At 38.3% G+C, this 12,638-nt stretch overlaps 1 long non-coding RNA gene across 1 annotated transcript; it reads left to right on the forward strand.

The window, feature by feature from the left end:
- Nucleotides 1-4,528: 4,528 nt before the first annotated feature.
- Nucleotides 4,529-11,207, forward strand: LOC135443311 (uncharacterized). Its single transcript, XR_010438960.1, has 4 exons — nt 4,529-4,728; nt 6,904-6,999; nt 9,535-9,590; nt 9,830-11,207. It is a non-coding gene; the product is annotated as an uncharacterized LOC135443311 (long non-coding RNA).
- Nucleotides 11,208-12,638: the final 1,431 nt, after the last annotated feature.

The following is a 12,638-nucleotide window of genomic DNA, read 5'->3' on the forward strand; positions in this document are numbered from 1 at the left end:
GCATGCAAAATGTCATAAAATCAGATTTAATTTACAGTATAATTTTATTCTTCAACAACAAGAGGAATACAAGAACAGCAATTTTTGTATTTTTTATTACTATTGAGTTCTTCATAACAAGCCTACCCATTACAATGACTCTTGCATTAATGTCAGAGAAAGAGGGATTAGAGAGAAGAGACAAATATACTTTGGGAAGTTGGAATTGTAGCAATGGATGAATCCCATCTGGTTATCTGTATAATAATCTGTAATGTTCTTGTCTTGACTTCAGTGGATGAGCAAAACTTTAAATGAGTTGTAAGGAGCTTTACAAAGAATTTTTGCAAGTTTTACTTATGTATGTTTTGTCCTAAATTTACAAATATTTTGCTTATACTTGTTTTTCCCAGCCTGTTCACTTTTCTAAGTAGGTCATGACAATTTTCAAATGTTTTTTAGATGTTTGGAAAACAAGCTAGGTGCCAAAAATGGGTTTGTGTTCCCCATCTTTCCTGTGCCTCATGCTTCAACATTACAGAGGTGTGGTTCTCAGCCCTGTTCATTTTCAGGAGTGTGCAATCAAAATGCTTACCATGCTTCCTTTGGGCCTTACAGGTTTTGCTTAGGGTCTTGCTAAAAATTGCAGACTAAGTGTGATGTCTAATTTGTAAGGCTCTTTGAAAATCCTGGCCAGACACACATGAGTTAAATCACTTCATTTTGTAAGTGGCTGTGATGGTCTTACTAGGGAAAGAGCTTGTTTAAATCCACCCTGCTGGGGCATTTCTAAGTGTGAGTCTTTCAGTGCTGTCCTGCACAGAAGGTGGCATCTTGATTCTTGGTCATTAAAGCCTAAATATCGTTAAAGCTACCCAAACCCTAAAGAGTACTAGTGAATAATTAGTTTGAACACTAAGAGCAAAAAATGTGTCTGGCATTTGCAGACACGTCAGAAGTGCAAATACAAACCAGCTGAAAGAATACTGCTCCAATATTTCTGGTGTAGTGTGAAAAATATTGTTCAATCACAGAAGAGTTGAGGTTGGAAAGAACCTCTGAAAATTCTTTAGTGGAACCCCTTGTCACATGTAAGGTCAGCTACAGAGGGTTGCTCAGGTCTATGCCCACTTAGGTTTTGGATATCTCCAAGTATGGAGACTCCACATTCTCTCTGGGTAATCCATGACAGTGTCTGACTATCCCCACAGTAAAATAGTTTTTTCATATGTTTCAGGGGGATTTCCTTGTATTTGATTTTGTGCTCATTGCCTTTTGTCTTGTCACTGAGCGCTCATAAGAAGAATCTTTCTGACTCCTGATTCCCTCCCATCAGATATTTATGTATGCTGATAAGACTCCCTGCACTGTCTCTTCTCCAGGCTGGCCAGTCACAGTTCTCTTATTCTCTCATTGCATATAAGATGCAGCAACCCCTTAATAAGTTTTGCACATAAGTTTTGTCCACTGGATGATTCTCCAGTATTTCCAGTGTCACATTTGCACAGCAGACAGCAGTGACTAAAGAGGAAGAACAACATGCCTCCACCAGCTGGCATTCCTCTGCCCAATGCAGCCCAGGATACCTCTCACCTTCTTAGTGGCAAGGGCACAGTGCTGTTCCTGTCCTGCATGGTGTCCAACCTGGGCCTCCAACCTGGTGTCCTGGCCTCCCCGGGCCTTCTCTGCCAAACTGCTTTCCAGAGCAGTCGCCCCTCGGCCTGTGCTGGTGTTGGGGTTGTTCCTTTGCACTTCCCTCACTGAACAGCATGAAATTCTCATAATCTCACTTCTCCAGCTGTTGAGGTCCCTCTGGATGACTGCATGACATCTGGGGTATCAGCCACTCCTCCTAGTTTTACAATGTCTGAAAACTTGCTGAAGGTTCACTCTGTGGCAGTGACTAGGTCATTAATGAAGACCTCACAGCACTGGGCCCATTATCTACATCTGATACTCGTGCTGTGGATCACAGCCTTTTGAGACCCAATAAGCAGATATTTGTGTGCTGCACTATGGCTGAAGACCAAGCAAGTGTGCACAAGTTATGGATGAATTACTGGATGAATGCAACAGTTTCTTGCTGGCAAAGCTTATAGGTTATAAACATATATATAGTAACAGCCTGTGGTTTTGGGTTTTTTTTGTCAATGCTGTCATTTATGTTATGAAAAAAAGTGGTACTTTGGAAGCATGCTAATTCAGAAAATAAGCATAAAAAATTTGTCAAAACAGGTGCTATTTATATAATCAAGGATTGTGAATTCATTCTCTTTTTTCTTTTTTTTACCAGACTGCTCTGAACCCAGAGCAAATTTATTTTCATTCCTTCTGGTGCATGTTATAATTCCTATCTGGATCTGTTGGAACCAGGCTTAAGAGTTATATGGCATGATGCTTTCATCCTTATACTGAAAATTAATTTGGAGATGCAGCCCCACTTAAGCTAGACTAAATTGCTTGCAGGGTAAGATGTTAATCAGCAGAAGGCAGAGTGCCAGAATCTGGGTCATTTGTAATAATTTAGGATTAGACTGTATGGCCCATGTGAGTCAACAGCACATTGTACCATCCCAGAAAAAGGAGGTTTGTGTGCCTTAATGAGCTTGCTCCTTGCTGCTGAGGTCAGCAATCCTTCTGGTCATGTTGTTCCAGACACATACTGCTGGCTGGCTCTAGCACACCAAAAAATGGAGGAAAGACTGCAAATTTTACCCATATCACAACCATTTGCTCTGTACTTCCTCCCATCCCTGACCCCAAAAAGAAAAGTAATTTTATTTTTACTTGGAGCCATATGCTGAATGCCCCCAGGATATGACACTCTGAGAGTTAGCAAAGCTTCCAGCTTTCGGGTGTGAGAAGTATCAGAAATGTGGCAGGTCCTGGACTCAACCTTAGTGCAAATAAATGGCTGAAAAATCTAGCTGTATCTCAGTTGTTGAGCTGGTGACACACTAGAATGTCAATTATCCTGAAATCCGTCAGAATATACAGTCCACATTTCTGACACCCAGGAAGGCATAGCAAGTAACACTTGCATTCTGTTCACCATTTCTTACAGAAGTTACAATTACAAGGTTTTGTAAGGAGTCCTCATCAATTCCAGTGAAGGAAATTCTTTCTTTAATTTCCTCAGTGTCCACCCATGGCAGTGTTTGATTGTGGTAACAATCCAGAATGGACCTTGGATGACTATTTCCCAGAATCTGGAGTATGACACCATCCTCAACATCTTGTGATCTGTGCTCTACTCCAAATTGGCTGACTCATTTTATATTATTTGGAATAGGCCAGTAAGGAGCAGGGAATGAATGTGAACAACATGCAAATCAGCCATACTTCCTATTTTTTCACCTTGACATCAAGGGACAATGAAATTACTGCAACCTAATGGGTGCTGCTATTAGGACTGAGAAAATCTGTGTGGGGAGAAGGAGGCAAACAAAATTAAAACTCCATGCATGACCTCCCCTATATTCTCCCTGTCTCTTTTTTTTTTTTTTTTTTCTTATGTGAGAAATCAAACTCAGCTTTTAGACAGATAATCAGGTGCATCAGACATTTGACCATCTCAGACACCTATGAATTGGGAAATGGTTCTGGGGCATCTCCTCCTCTTAAAAACCAGGCTCCAGAAAGTTGTGAAACAACATAAACAAGGACAAGGACAAGGAAAGTTAAAAGGGAAAGGGGAAGTTCCACATTCTTATGACTGAACATCAAACTGACAAAAACCAAATGTTTACTCAAGACAAGAGATAGCAGCTGCCTGGAGCATTTTGCTGGGGTTTTCTAAGAGCTAAAAATAATTCTGTGTGTTTTTTAACACCAAGTTAACTACAAAACAAAAACCCATAACTGTTTTAACTGCTTTGCACGTGCTCCCTCTTCACTTCCACAGGCACAGCATCCCCCTTCAGACTGATTTTTAGCTGTTTGCAGACTTGGCTCTTGAGTAGACTCTGTTTCTCGTCCTCCTCTTAGTCATGTTTGTCAGGAAACTTTGAAGTTGTTTTGTGTTTCTGCAGCACCACTGCCCATTACCTGGCCCCTGAACAGGCTGCAAGGACAGTCAGCATTCTGAGCCATCTGGAAAAGTAAATTCCAATAGAATAAAGCCCAGGGCTTCAATGAACAGAATAAAAAAGCTTTCCCTGACTCAAAATACAGCCCTCGTTTCTGTATGAAGTCCGTTCCTCTGCAGTCAATTCTTATTATATAACAAACAGTCAGTTGAGTGTTTCTCCTGTATATCAAACTCAGCTTTTAGAGAACTTTGTTCAGATGACTCTGAACAATAGTTATTTACTGGATGTGCCTTGGCAGCCTCCCTCTAAATCAGCAGAAAGAAACAGTTGCTCTTTTTTCTCAGTATGGGCACCACTGTGCTTAAGTACCACATAGTCATTTTCCCTACTTATTTTATATTGCTTTTGAATGAGTCTGTGAATCCAGAACCTTCTACCCTTATTTCTTTCTGCAGCATCAGCATTTTAATCTATTGCACTGACAATAATGTGTTGGCTTTCATTCCAGGATCCTGATTGTGAAAACCCCAGATGTATGAATGAGGGCAGTCACCTTGAGAAGTGTTCCTGAAGTCTGGCAAGGACAGGCTGCACAATCTGTGCTGTACCACAGCGGCTGAAGATTTTGGCTGGCATCCTCTGAAGGGAAATGAAGGCACAGAGATGCTAAAGGACACATCCCAGTTTTATAATTCTCTACATGTTGGAAGTAGGACAGGTAAGGACTCCTTGTAAAATGGGTTCACTTTTAGCAGTGATCTGTTTGAATCCTCCATAGTTTTAAACCTCAACATCTCAAAAATCCTTTATGTAGGACCCTGCCTTAGGAGACAAAGACATTATATCTGAAAGCAACTAAATCCAGGCTGGTGCCTGGCAACACTTTTGAAGCAGTAAAAGCTTTCAGTTCAGTATCAGCTAGAAACAACTTGCAAACTTAAACTGCAAGGTAACTATGATATTCAGTACTCAAGTATTGACTAGGATGGATTTGTCCTACAGTGGAAGCTGCACACTTTGAAACTCTTCTTTCCTAGAAAATACCGTAGCCCTGTCAAAAGCTCCAAAAAAATGGTATCATTGTGCCCCAGGAAATTATTTTTTAAGAAGATCCTTTCTGTCTACTTTGGTATCTGCCCTCAGAGAATTGAAAGGTCTGTGTCCCACCAGGTAGCAAATTATTTGACTTTGAATGGGAGGCAGGACTTTCACATGTACCCCTATGTCTGCTGTTGTCTATTCATTGGTGGTAGGTGTCTGGTTAAATAGGGGGTATGATGAAGATGAAGATGTAGGTGGATGAAGGTGACCCTGCTGAGGCAGTCCACAGCCAGACTGTCTTCCAGGTTTTGTTTTTTTTATGATACCTTGTTAGGGCCAAGGTGCTTCAAGTGGAAGGCATCTAAATAATCTCTCTGGATTTTTCTAAATTGTATTAAACTTAGGAAAAACAAGAAATGCATTTATAAACAAAGCAGCTGAACAGACTCATTTCATTTTTCAAAAATAAACATACAACTGTAGCCTGATGCTGCTATGGAAATAGGAAGGACTTTTCTTTCTGATTTTTCTTTGCCTTATGCTTCACTGATTTCAATAATACAGTGAAAAGAGAAAATGACTTTATATTTGTCTGCTATGTGGTGCTGGCTGTCTGTGACTTACACAAGTATACAGGCAGCATTAAAAATGATCATGAGCAGGACAAAATTTAGTGTTGCCTTGAGCTTTTGCATGATGCAGGTTTTACAACTGTTTGATTCACTCAGACAATTACCAAATGTTTTGGTAAACTGTGTATTATGTTTGTATATAAAAAAATGACCAGGCATAACAGAAAGAGGGGAATGAATTACATATAAAACAGACTGAGTTGCTGCTGTGGAATTTTCCAATGCAGCATGAAAATCCTATTAGGATATTTATAGGAGCTGAAATAATACAACTTGGAGAGTTTTCCACTGGGCAAAACAGTCATTAGCCTTGATTCCTCTTTTTTATGTACTTAACTTTGAGCAATCCCACTTCTGTTCTTCAAAGGAGGTGTTTTAACTTGAAGTGTGTGAGCAGGAAGACTTGCATAACAAGGATGTAGTCTTTTAGGCTCTAGAGGTTTTAGGGGGGGGGTTGTTTGTCTAGATTCTTTTTTGTCATTGTTACTTTGTTTTGGTTTTCTAATGTTCTTAGTGCTTTGCTGACCTAGAAACTAATTCAAGGGACTAACAAAACTGAATAGGCTTGTTCAGTGAACCAGGCTTGCATAAACTCATTTCACACAAGAAGGAGTTGAAGATTGTACAGTACATGTGGATCCCCTAGACCTTTGTTTAAATATACTGTATGCAAATCACAGACTTTGGCTTCCTAAATTTGAACTCATGCTAGATGATTGGACAAAGAAAATTGCTTTGTTTTGTGTTAATCCAAAGACAATTTTTGAAGCTGTCAGCTTTTAATGACAAACAAGTTTTACTTAGGCAAAAGGTTCTGAAAAGTTAAAAACAATCAAAAAGTAAACAACTGGGTTTTTTATTACTTTTTGTTTTCCATGGAGAACATTCTATGGACTAGAGTATGACAAGAGTTGACTTTAAGAGAAAGAAATTGAACCATAAGTTTTAGTTGGTTGTTGAATAATTTTTCCTACCCAGTGTTTTCTTCCTTATATGTGAATTCTGATGATTTTATATTTGCTTCTACTACTTTTGAGAAGCAGTTATACAATCTAATAGATGATTCAAGAGTTTGCAATTTTCTCCCAAACAATTAAATATTTTCAGAACTGCAGAATTCCCAAGCATCAGAAGTCAGACTCTACATCAAAATGCCAGCCAAAACAAAAAGTGGAAATGCTCAGTTTTATAAGGCTCTCCTTTTTTTTTTTCTTTTTTAGAAGACAAATGCTGTGAAATGCTCAGCATCACTTTTCTTGTAAAAGAAAATGAAATTCAGGAAGGTGGATCAGGAAAACCGCATTCTCCTGCCACAGGTCTGTATCTCTTGGCATGTATATAGCTGGGACTGAGTGTGATGTGTGTTCTGTAACAGCGATACAATAGTGTAAAAGCCAAAACTCTTCTGTGGCGCTTTCTCATGAGATTTTAATGGACAATTGGTCTGGCCTCCATACTGAAGTCCGGCCTAATGTGGACTCCTCTGAGTGAAACACTGTTTAATTAGTCAGGTGATATATTAGGATAGATGTTCTCAAGGTACAGATGGACAGGATCACGCATCCCTCATCAGTCTCACTGCACATTAGAATCCTGTGCCTATCCATCCTTGCTGCTCCCACCCATGCCTTTGAACTTCCACCATTAATACTTGTCCTCAGTTCCAGCTGAGCTTCCTTGAAACTTATTGCCTAGAGCAAATGTTGCACCTTGAGGTACATACCCAAAAATCAGCTTTTGCTCTCTTAAATCATCTATGCACTGATGTATTTCTAAAATCAGACTCCGGAGAGTGAATTCTGCAAATTACACTGTGATATTTTTGATGGCTGTTGAAGGACCTGTTTAGGGGTTTATTCCTTATGAGCGGTGTAATCTCAAATTAAATAGATACTGTATTAAGGCATCAAAGCAACAGCTTTAATCTGTTTTCCCCGTTTCTATAGTTTAAGACCTGGGCTTTATAAAAAAGAACTGCTGCTAATGGCAGCCTAACTTTCACTGTATATTTTCTCTTGTTTTTGTCTCCTGTGTTTATCCCCCATAACCTGTTTAACCTATTTGTAAAGAGTGAGTTTGGCAGGTGTCTAAGAGAGAAGAAGAACAAATTAATTTGTTTGGTACAGCCAATCTATATATGTGAAAATCTGCATTGTGCAAATGGTACCTGGTAACATGGCAGAAAAAAATTACTGATGTTTCCCTGCACTATGGATCAGATGGAAGTTAAAAAATACTTTTTAAAGTGCATTTGAATGATTAAATATGTGTGTGTCCATGTGTTAATTTATAGGTCTTTTTTCCAAGGTTTGTGACAGATGGTACTGAAATTCATGTTCTTGTGGCTGTCTGTAAAAGTGATCTTTATACTAATATGATTTTCCCCTGCCCACAGAGCTGGCAAGTAGGGAACTTTGCCCCACAGTTCTCATTTGCAAGGGTGGCAAAGGCCATATTGCTTTATAACTTCCCCCAGTACATGGCAGGTCACATTTTAGAACATTTACTGCAAAGCTCCTGGAGCACCTTTTATTTCGCCAGTTTATTTGGGGAAGGTTCTAGGGAGCAGCATGCAGAGCTTTGGCAATGCAGAACACCTTACAGGTTGTTCTTTATGCATAAGGTTTGAAACAGGTGAGTGAGGATAACATGTGAGGATACCATAGGAGAATATGTGAAATGAAAATTTATGGAAGAACAAAGGGACTTCACCCTTATTTGTACTTTCTTTGAGGCTTATGCTGACTTATTTCAAACCCTAGCATCATTTCAAGAATACAAATGTTGAGACTGTGTGATTAGAGAAGCAGATCCTGTTTTCTTGCGTGCAATTTTTCTTGTGTTTTAGCTTGACTCTAATGAGGGTGAACTTTTGCTCATTTTGTTTTGAATCTGTTTTGATGGTGTTGTATAGTACCCCAAGCACCTCAGCCATGCCAATAGGGCTTTATAAATAAGTTATTAATTATTATTTGCGTGTATTAAAAAGGAGAACATCTTCAGAAGCAAAAAGAATTTTCCCACTTAGAATTGCTTTCCTAGAAGAAGTCTGATTAGTAAAAGGTTTCATTAATATTTAACTGCTTTTAGGATGATTTAACAGCAGTAATCATACAGAGAAACTATCATTATGGTATCTAGCTCCTCTCTAAAGGCTCTACTAGCAAGTTCTCTGCAGGACACAGATGGTCTGTGGGCCAAGGTTTCAGAACCAAAGTACCAAACAATTAGGAGAAGTGAGACAACACCATCAGTCATTTTGGAGAGCTCATTTTTTCATTCACAGAACTCTGACACTGGTTTCTCTTTAAAAAGAATAGCCCCTTTAAGAAATACTTTTAAAAGCAATCATCAATTCTCACTGGGACAAAATTTTATATATCTTGAAGTTTCTGTACAGAAAATTTGTTTTGTTGTTGTTTTGGGGTTTTTGTTGTTTGTTTGTTTGTTTGTTTGTGAAACCCAGACAGGAAAACAACGAGTGGACTTTCTGCTTTATGAAAGCAGAATAAAGTGCTAATCAGCTCAAGGCACCTATGTTGGAAAGCTTCTATGCAAATCACTGTTTGGTTCACTAATAAATAAAAGGAAAAATTTAAACAAAAATTTAACTTATCCATTTTGTACTAACCCTCCACAAGCTGGCCTATTACAATTATAAACAATGGGTAAAATAAAAGAAAAGGAAAGAAAAAGTAACAGAAAAGGGTAAGGAAATAATAAAGAATTCTTAAGAAAATAGAAAGCATTAAAGTATTCATATTAGAAAAAATTCAAGTAATTTCTTTCAGAGACTACCCAAAATATGTTAAGACTCTGTTTTCAATGACTTCCTTCTGTTTGGCTTTCAGTTTGTTCCTGTATACATCTCATGATAAGTTGCAAGCCAATTTGACCTTACAACATGGTGAGTATGGCCCAGCATCCCATGGGATCAAGGAGTTATAGGCTTGTTTCCACACCGCTGTTTCTTCTACTTGTGTGTGTCTCCAGATTCCTGCTCATGGTTCTTTTACCAAAATTAGAGTAGATTTGAATCCAACAGAATATTATGAAGTTTGGTGCACTTTCCATATTGTTTTACTTTAAGTGGTTCTTGCCGTCATAATGGGCGCAGACCATTTAACATTGTGCTTTGTCATGCAGGAACCTAACCTAAGAGTCTGCATTGAGAGCAAGATATTTTTTTCCAAGCCTGCCTTAAAACAAGGCATTCCTGCCTGCCCCAAACTGGCCATGAAGGATGATTGCCCATGGCTGCTTGTTGCACAGACCAATGTGCTGTTTTGGAGGGAGTCTTCACTTTTCTTCTGCTGGATTCTCCTCCCTGTGTTGTACTGTGACCTCTGACAGTCAGCAGGACTAGGGCTCAGGCAGCCTGTGAGAAACCTACTCAGGAAGGGTAGAGTTTCCCAAGCAGCTGTCTTTATACCTTTCCTTCCTTTGGGGAAAAATCAGTCATCTTTCTCCAACCTAAGAGGAAAAAGTTGAATGTGAGTTTCTACACTAGAATGTAGTATTCAGGCTGTCTGAGCAGGTGATCTAGAAAATTAACTCACTAATTTCCTAAATGTTTCCCAAACAGTAGTTACTTTCTCTCTCCCTCTCTCTCCTTCTCTCACTAACAGTCATGTTTTCAACAGCTTAATAATTCAGCCCCATTTCTGAAACTTATGGTATCTTAGAAAAAACCCTACACTATTAGTATGCACTTCTGTTTCAACAATTGCTAATGCTTTACCTCCTGCTTCTGTCATGAACTGAGTTTTCTTTGGATGCTGAAGATGTTCCTCAATTTCATTTTTTAATTTATCCCTATCATTTTCATTGGCAAGACTCCAGGGAATAGCATGACCCCTCTAGAAGAAATGGTGTTGACTGTCTCTGAAGTTTTCTTGGCATTATGGTCCAAATCCCACATTGGCTCTGGATCAGCTATTCAAGGTCAGGAACAAAGAGTACACAAGAAAATGATGGATATTAAACATTTTCCTTGGCTTTGCATGCAGAGGGATTTTGCTTTCTGAAAACTAAGTGTTGAGTCACTTTAACCTGGTGGGATTCCGATATGCCCAGAAAATTTTCCCTGAATTTGTTGTGCAAAAAGCTTTTTTTCAGGAGGAATTAGTAATCTGAATCTTTCATTTTAAGGTATTTCACTTGCCTAATCTTAATTACCCATAGCAGAGTTACAGGATGTAGAAGGAAACCTTTGGTAGCTTTCCTGGGAGAGCCTCAAGAAGAGAGAGCTGAGCTGTGCCCTACAGCCATTGCCTGCTCCTGTATGCTCCCAGATCAATAACTAAAAAGGTGCAAAGCCAGTTGGCCACCAGGGCAGCAGCATCTCTCCCCACTAATGAGGGTGACCTTTCCACCCACTGCTTCACATGACTGAAATCAGGGGAAATCAGTTTACTCAGGCCAGAACTTATATAACTGGTGATTCTCAGGCTGAAATTCCTGCTCATGGTGTGATGAATGCATTGTGGATCTATTTGAAAAATTGAAGAAATCAGACTGAAGATAAAAGGGCTGCAACTGAACCAGCTAGATCCTCTGTAGTTTCTGACAGATAGGTGAAGAATAATGATGTCTCCAAAGCGTCTGTCCTTCCGTTTGGAGAATTACACATTTAACTGTAAAAAAATCACTGCTGCTGAACCAAAGGTCCTGCTGCTTACACCATTTACAAAGGCCCTTAAAATCATGGACGAGAACACAGCTCTGTGAAGAAAGGGAGACTGCTGTGTGGGTTGAAGGGTAACATTTAAAAGCTTTGCTCATCCCAAAGCAGCCACGTCACTTCTCATTGGCTGCTATACTCAAGCTTAAAAAGGGACCTTGAGATATTAATTATGTATCCAGCTAGCTATTTAATCAATCCATTCAGTAGTAAACTCTTATATAGTAGCTAATATATGTATGGAATGCTGTAAATATTTTAAATAAAAATAAAGGGAAATTTTATGCCACTTTTACATTACCTTATGCAACAAAAATGTATCATCAAAAAAAAATCAGTTTAAAGTGTTATATTGAGTTACAAACTGAAATGCATGCTTTTTCTTACATAGGACTACTGTTTTAACTTGAAATATAAATGAGCATATTATTTATTATAAAGGCAAAATTCAAAATAAAAATAGGATTCAAGGAAAAGTGTTCCTTTGTCTTTTTTAATCCATGAAGTCACCATTTTTTAAAGGTAAGTTTTAAAAGGAATTTTTCCATAACTTGCCTTTCAGAAGTTATCTTTTAGAATTTTCCATAGATAGAAAATAGCCATAGTGTGCGTAACTGGTAAAACACATTGTGATGATTTTTCCCTTCAAATACTTTAAAAAAAAAAAACCTGCAGGAATGCACAATGCAAAAGACCTAAATTTCTTTAACCCAAATCCAGTTATATCTGTAACTATACAAACAATAAATGGCTTTTTGTAACTGCTAGAAAAGTTTTTTTTTTTGTTTTATAGTGTTAATTCCCACAAATGATAATTTAGAAAAAATATAAGAAATTGAAAGAGTCATTATAGTTTAACAGTAGTGCCTTTATTTTTTACCCTTGGGATCTATTGAATCTCAACAGCTTTAAATACTTCAAGCTTTCTATATATGGTAAATCTGGGTCTGAGCTTACATGAATAATAAGGATGCATAGCATTTTTAAAATTCATGACTTTTATGAGTTCAACATAACAATGTGTTTAGGGCACTAGACTGCCTTAAGGGTTGTCTACAGGTGAATGTGTAAAAATGTATCCTTATTTTAGTTAAGAACAAAATCTATTGTTTCACTAAAGTATGTCCTAAAACCTCATTGCTTAAAAACAACACTAAATGAACAATTCAGAACAGAAAATTTTCTTGGATCAAGAAAAACAGGAATAGGATTTTGAATTAGATATTGGCATTTGATGTATACTTCCCAGAGTGACAGACTGGAGGAGCCAAA

The sequence above is a fragment of the Zonotrichia leucophrys genome, chromosome 2 (genome assembly GCF_028769735.1).
Source record: "Zonotrichia leucophrys gambelii isolate GWCS_2022_RI chromosome 2, RI_Zleu_2.0, whole genome shotgun sequence".
NCBI lineage: Eukaryota > Metazoa > Chordata > Aves > Passeriformes > Passerellidae > Zonotrichia > Zonotrichia leucophrys.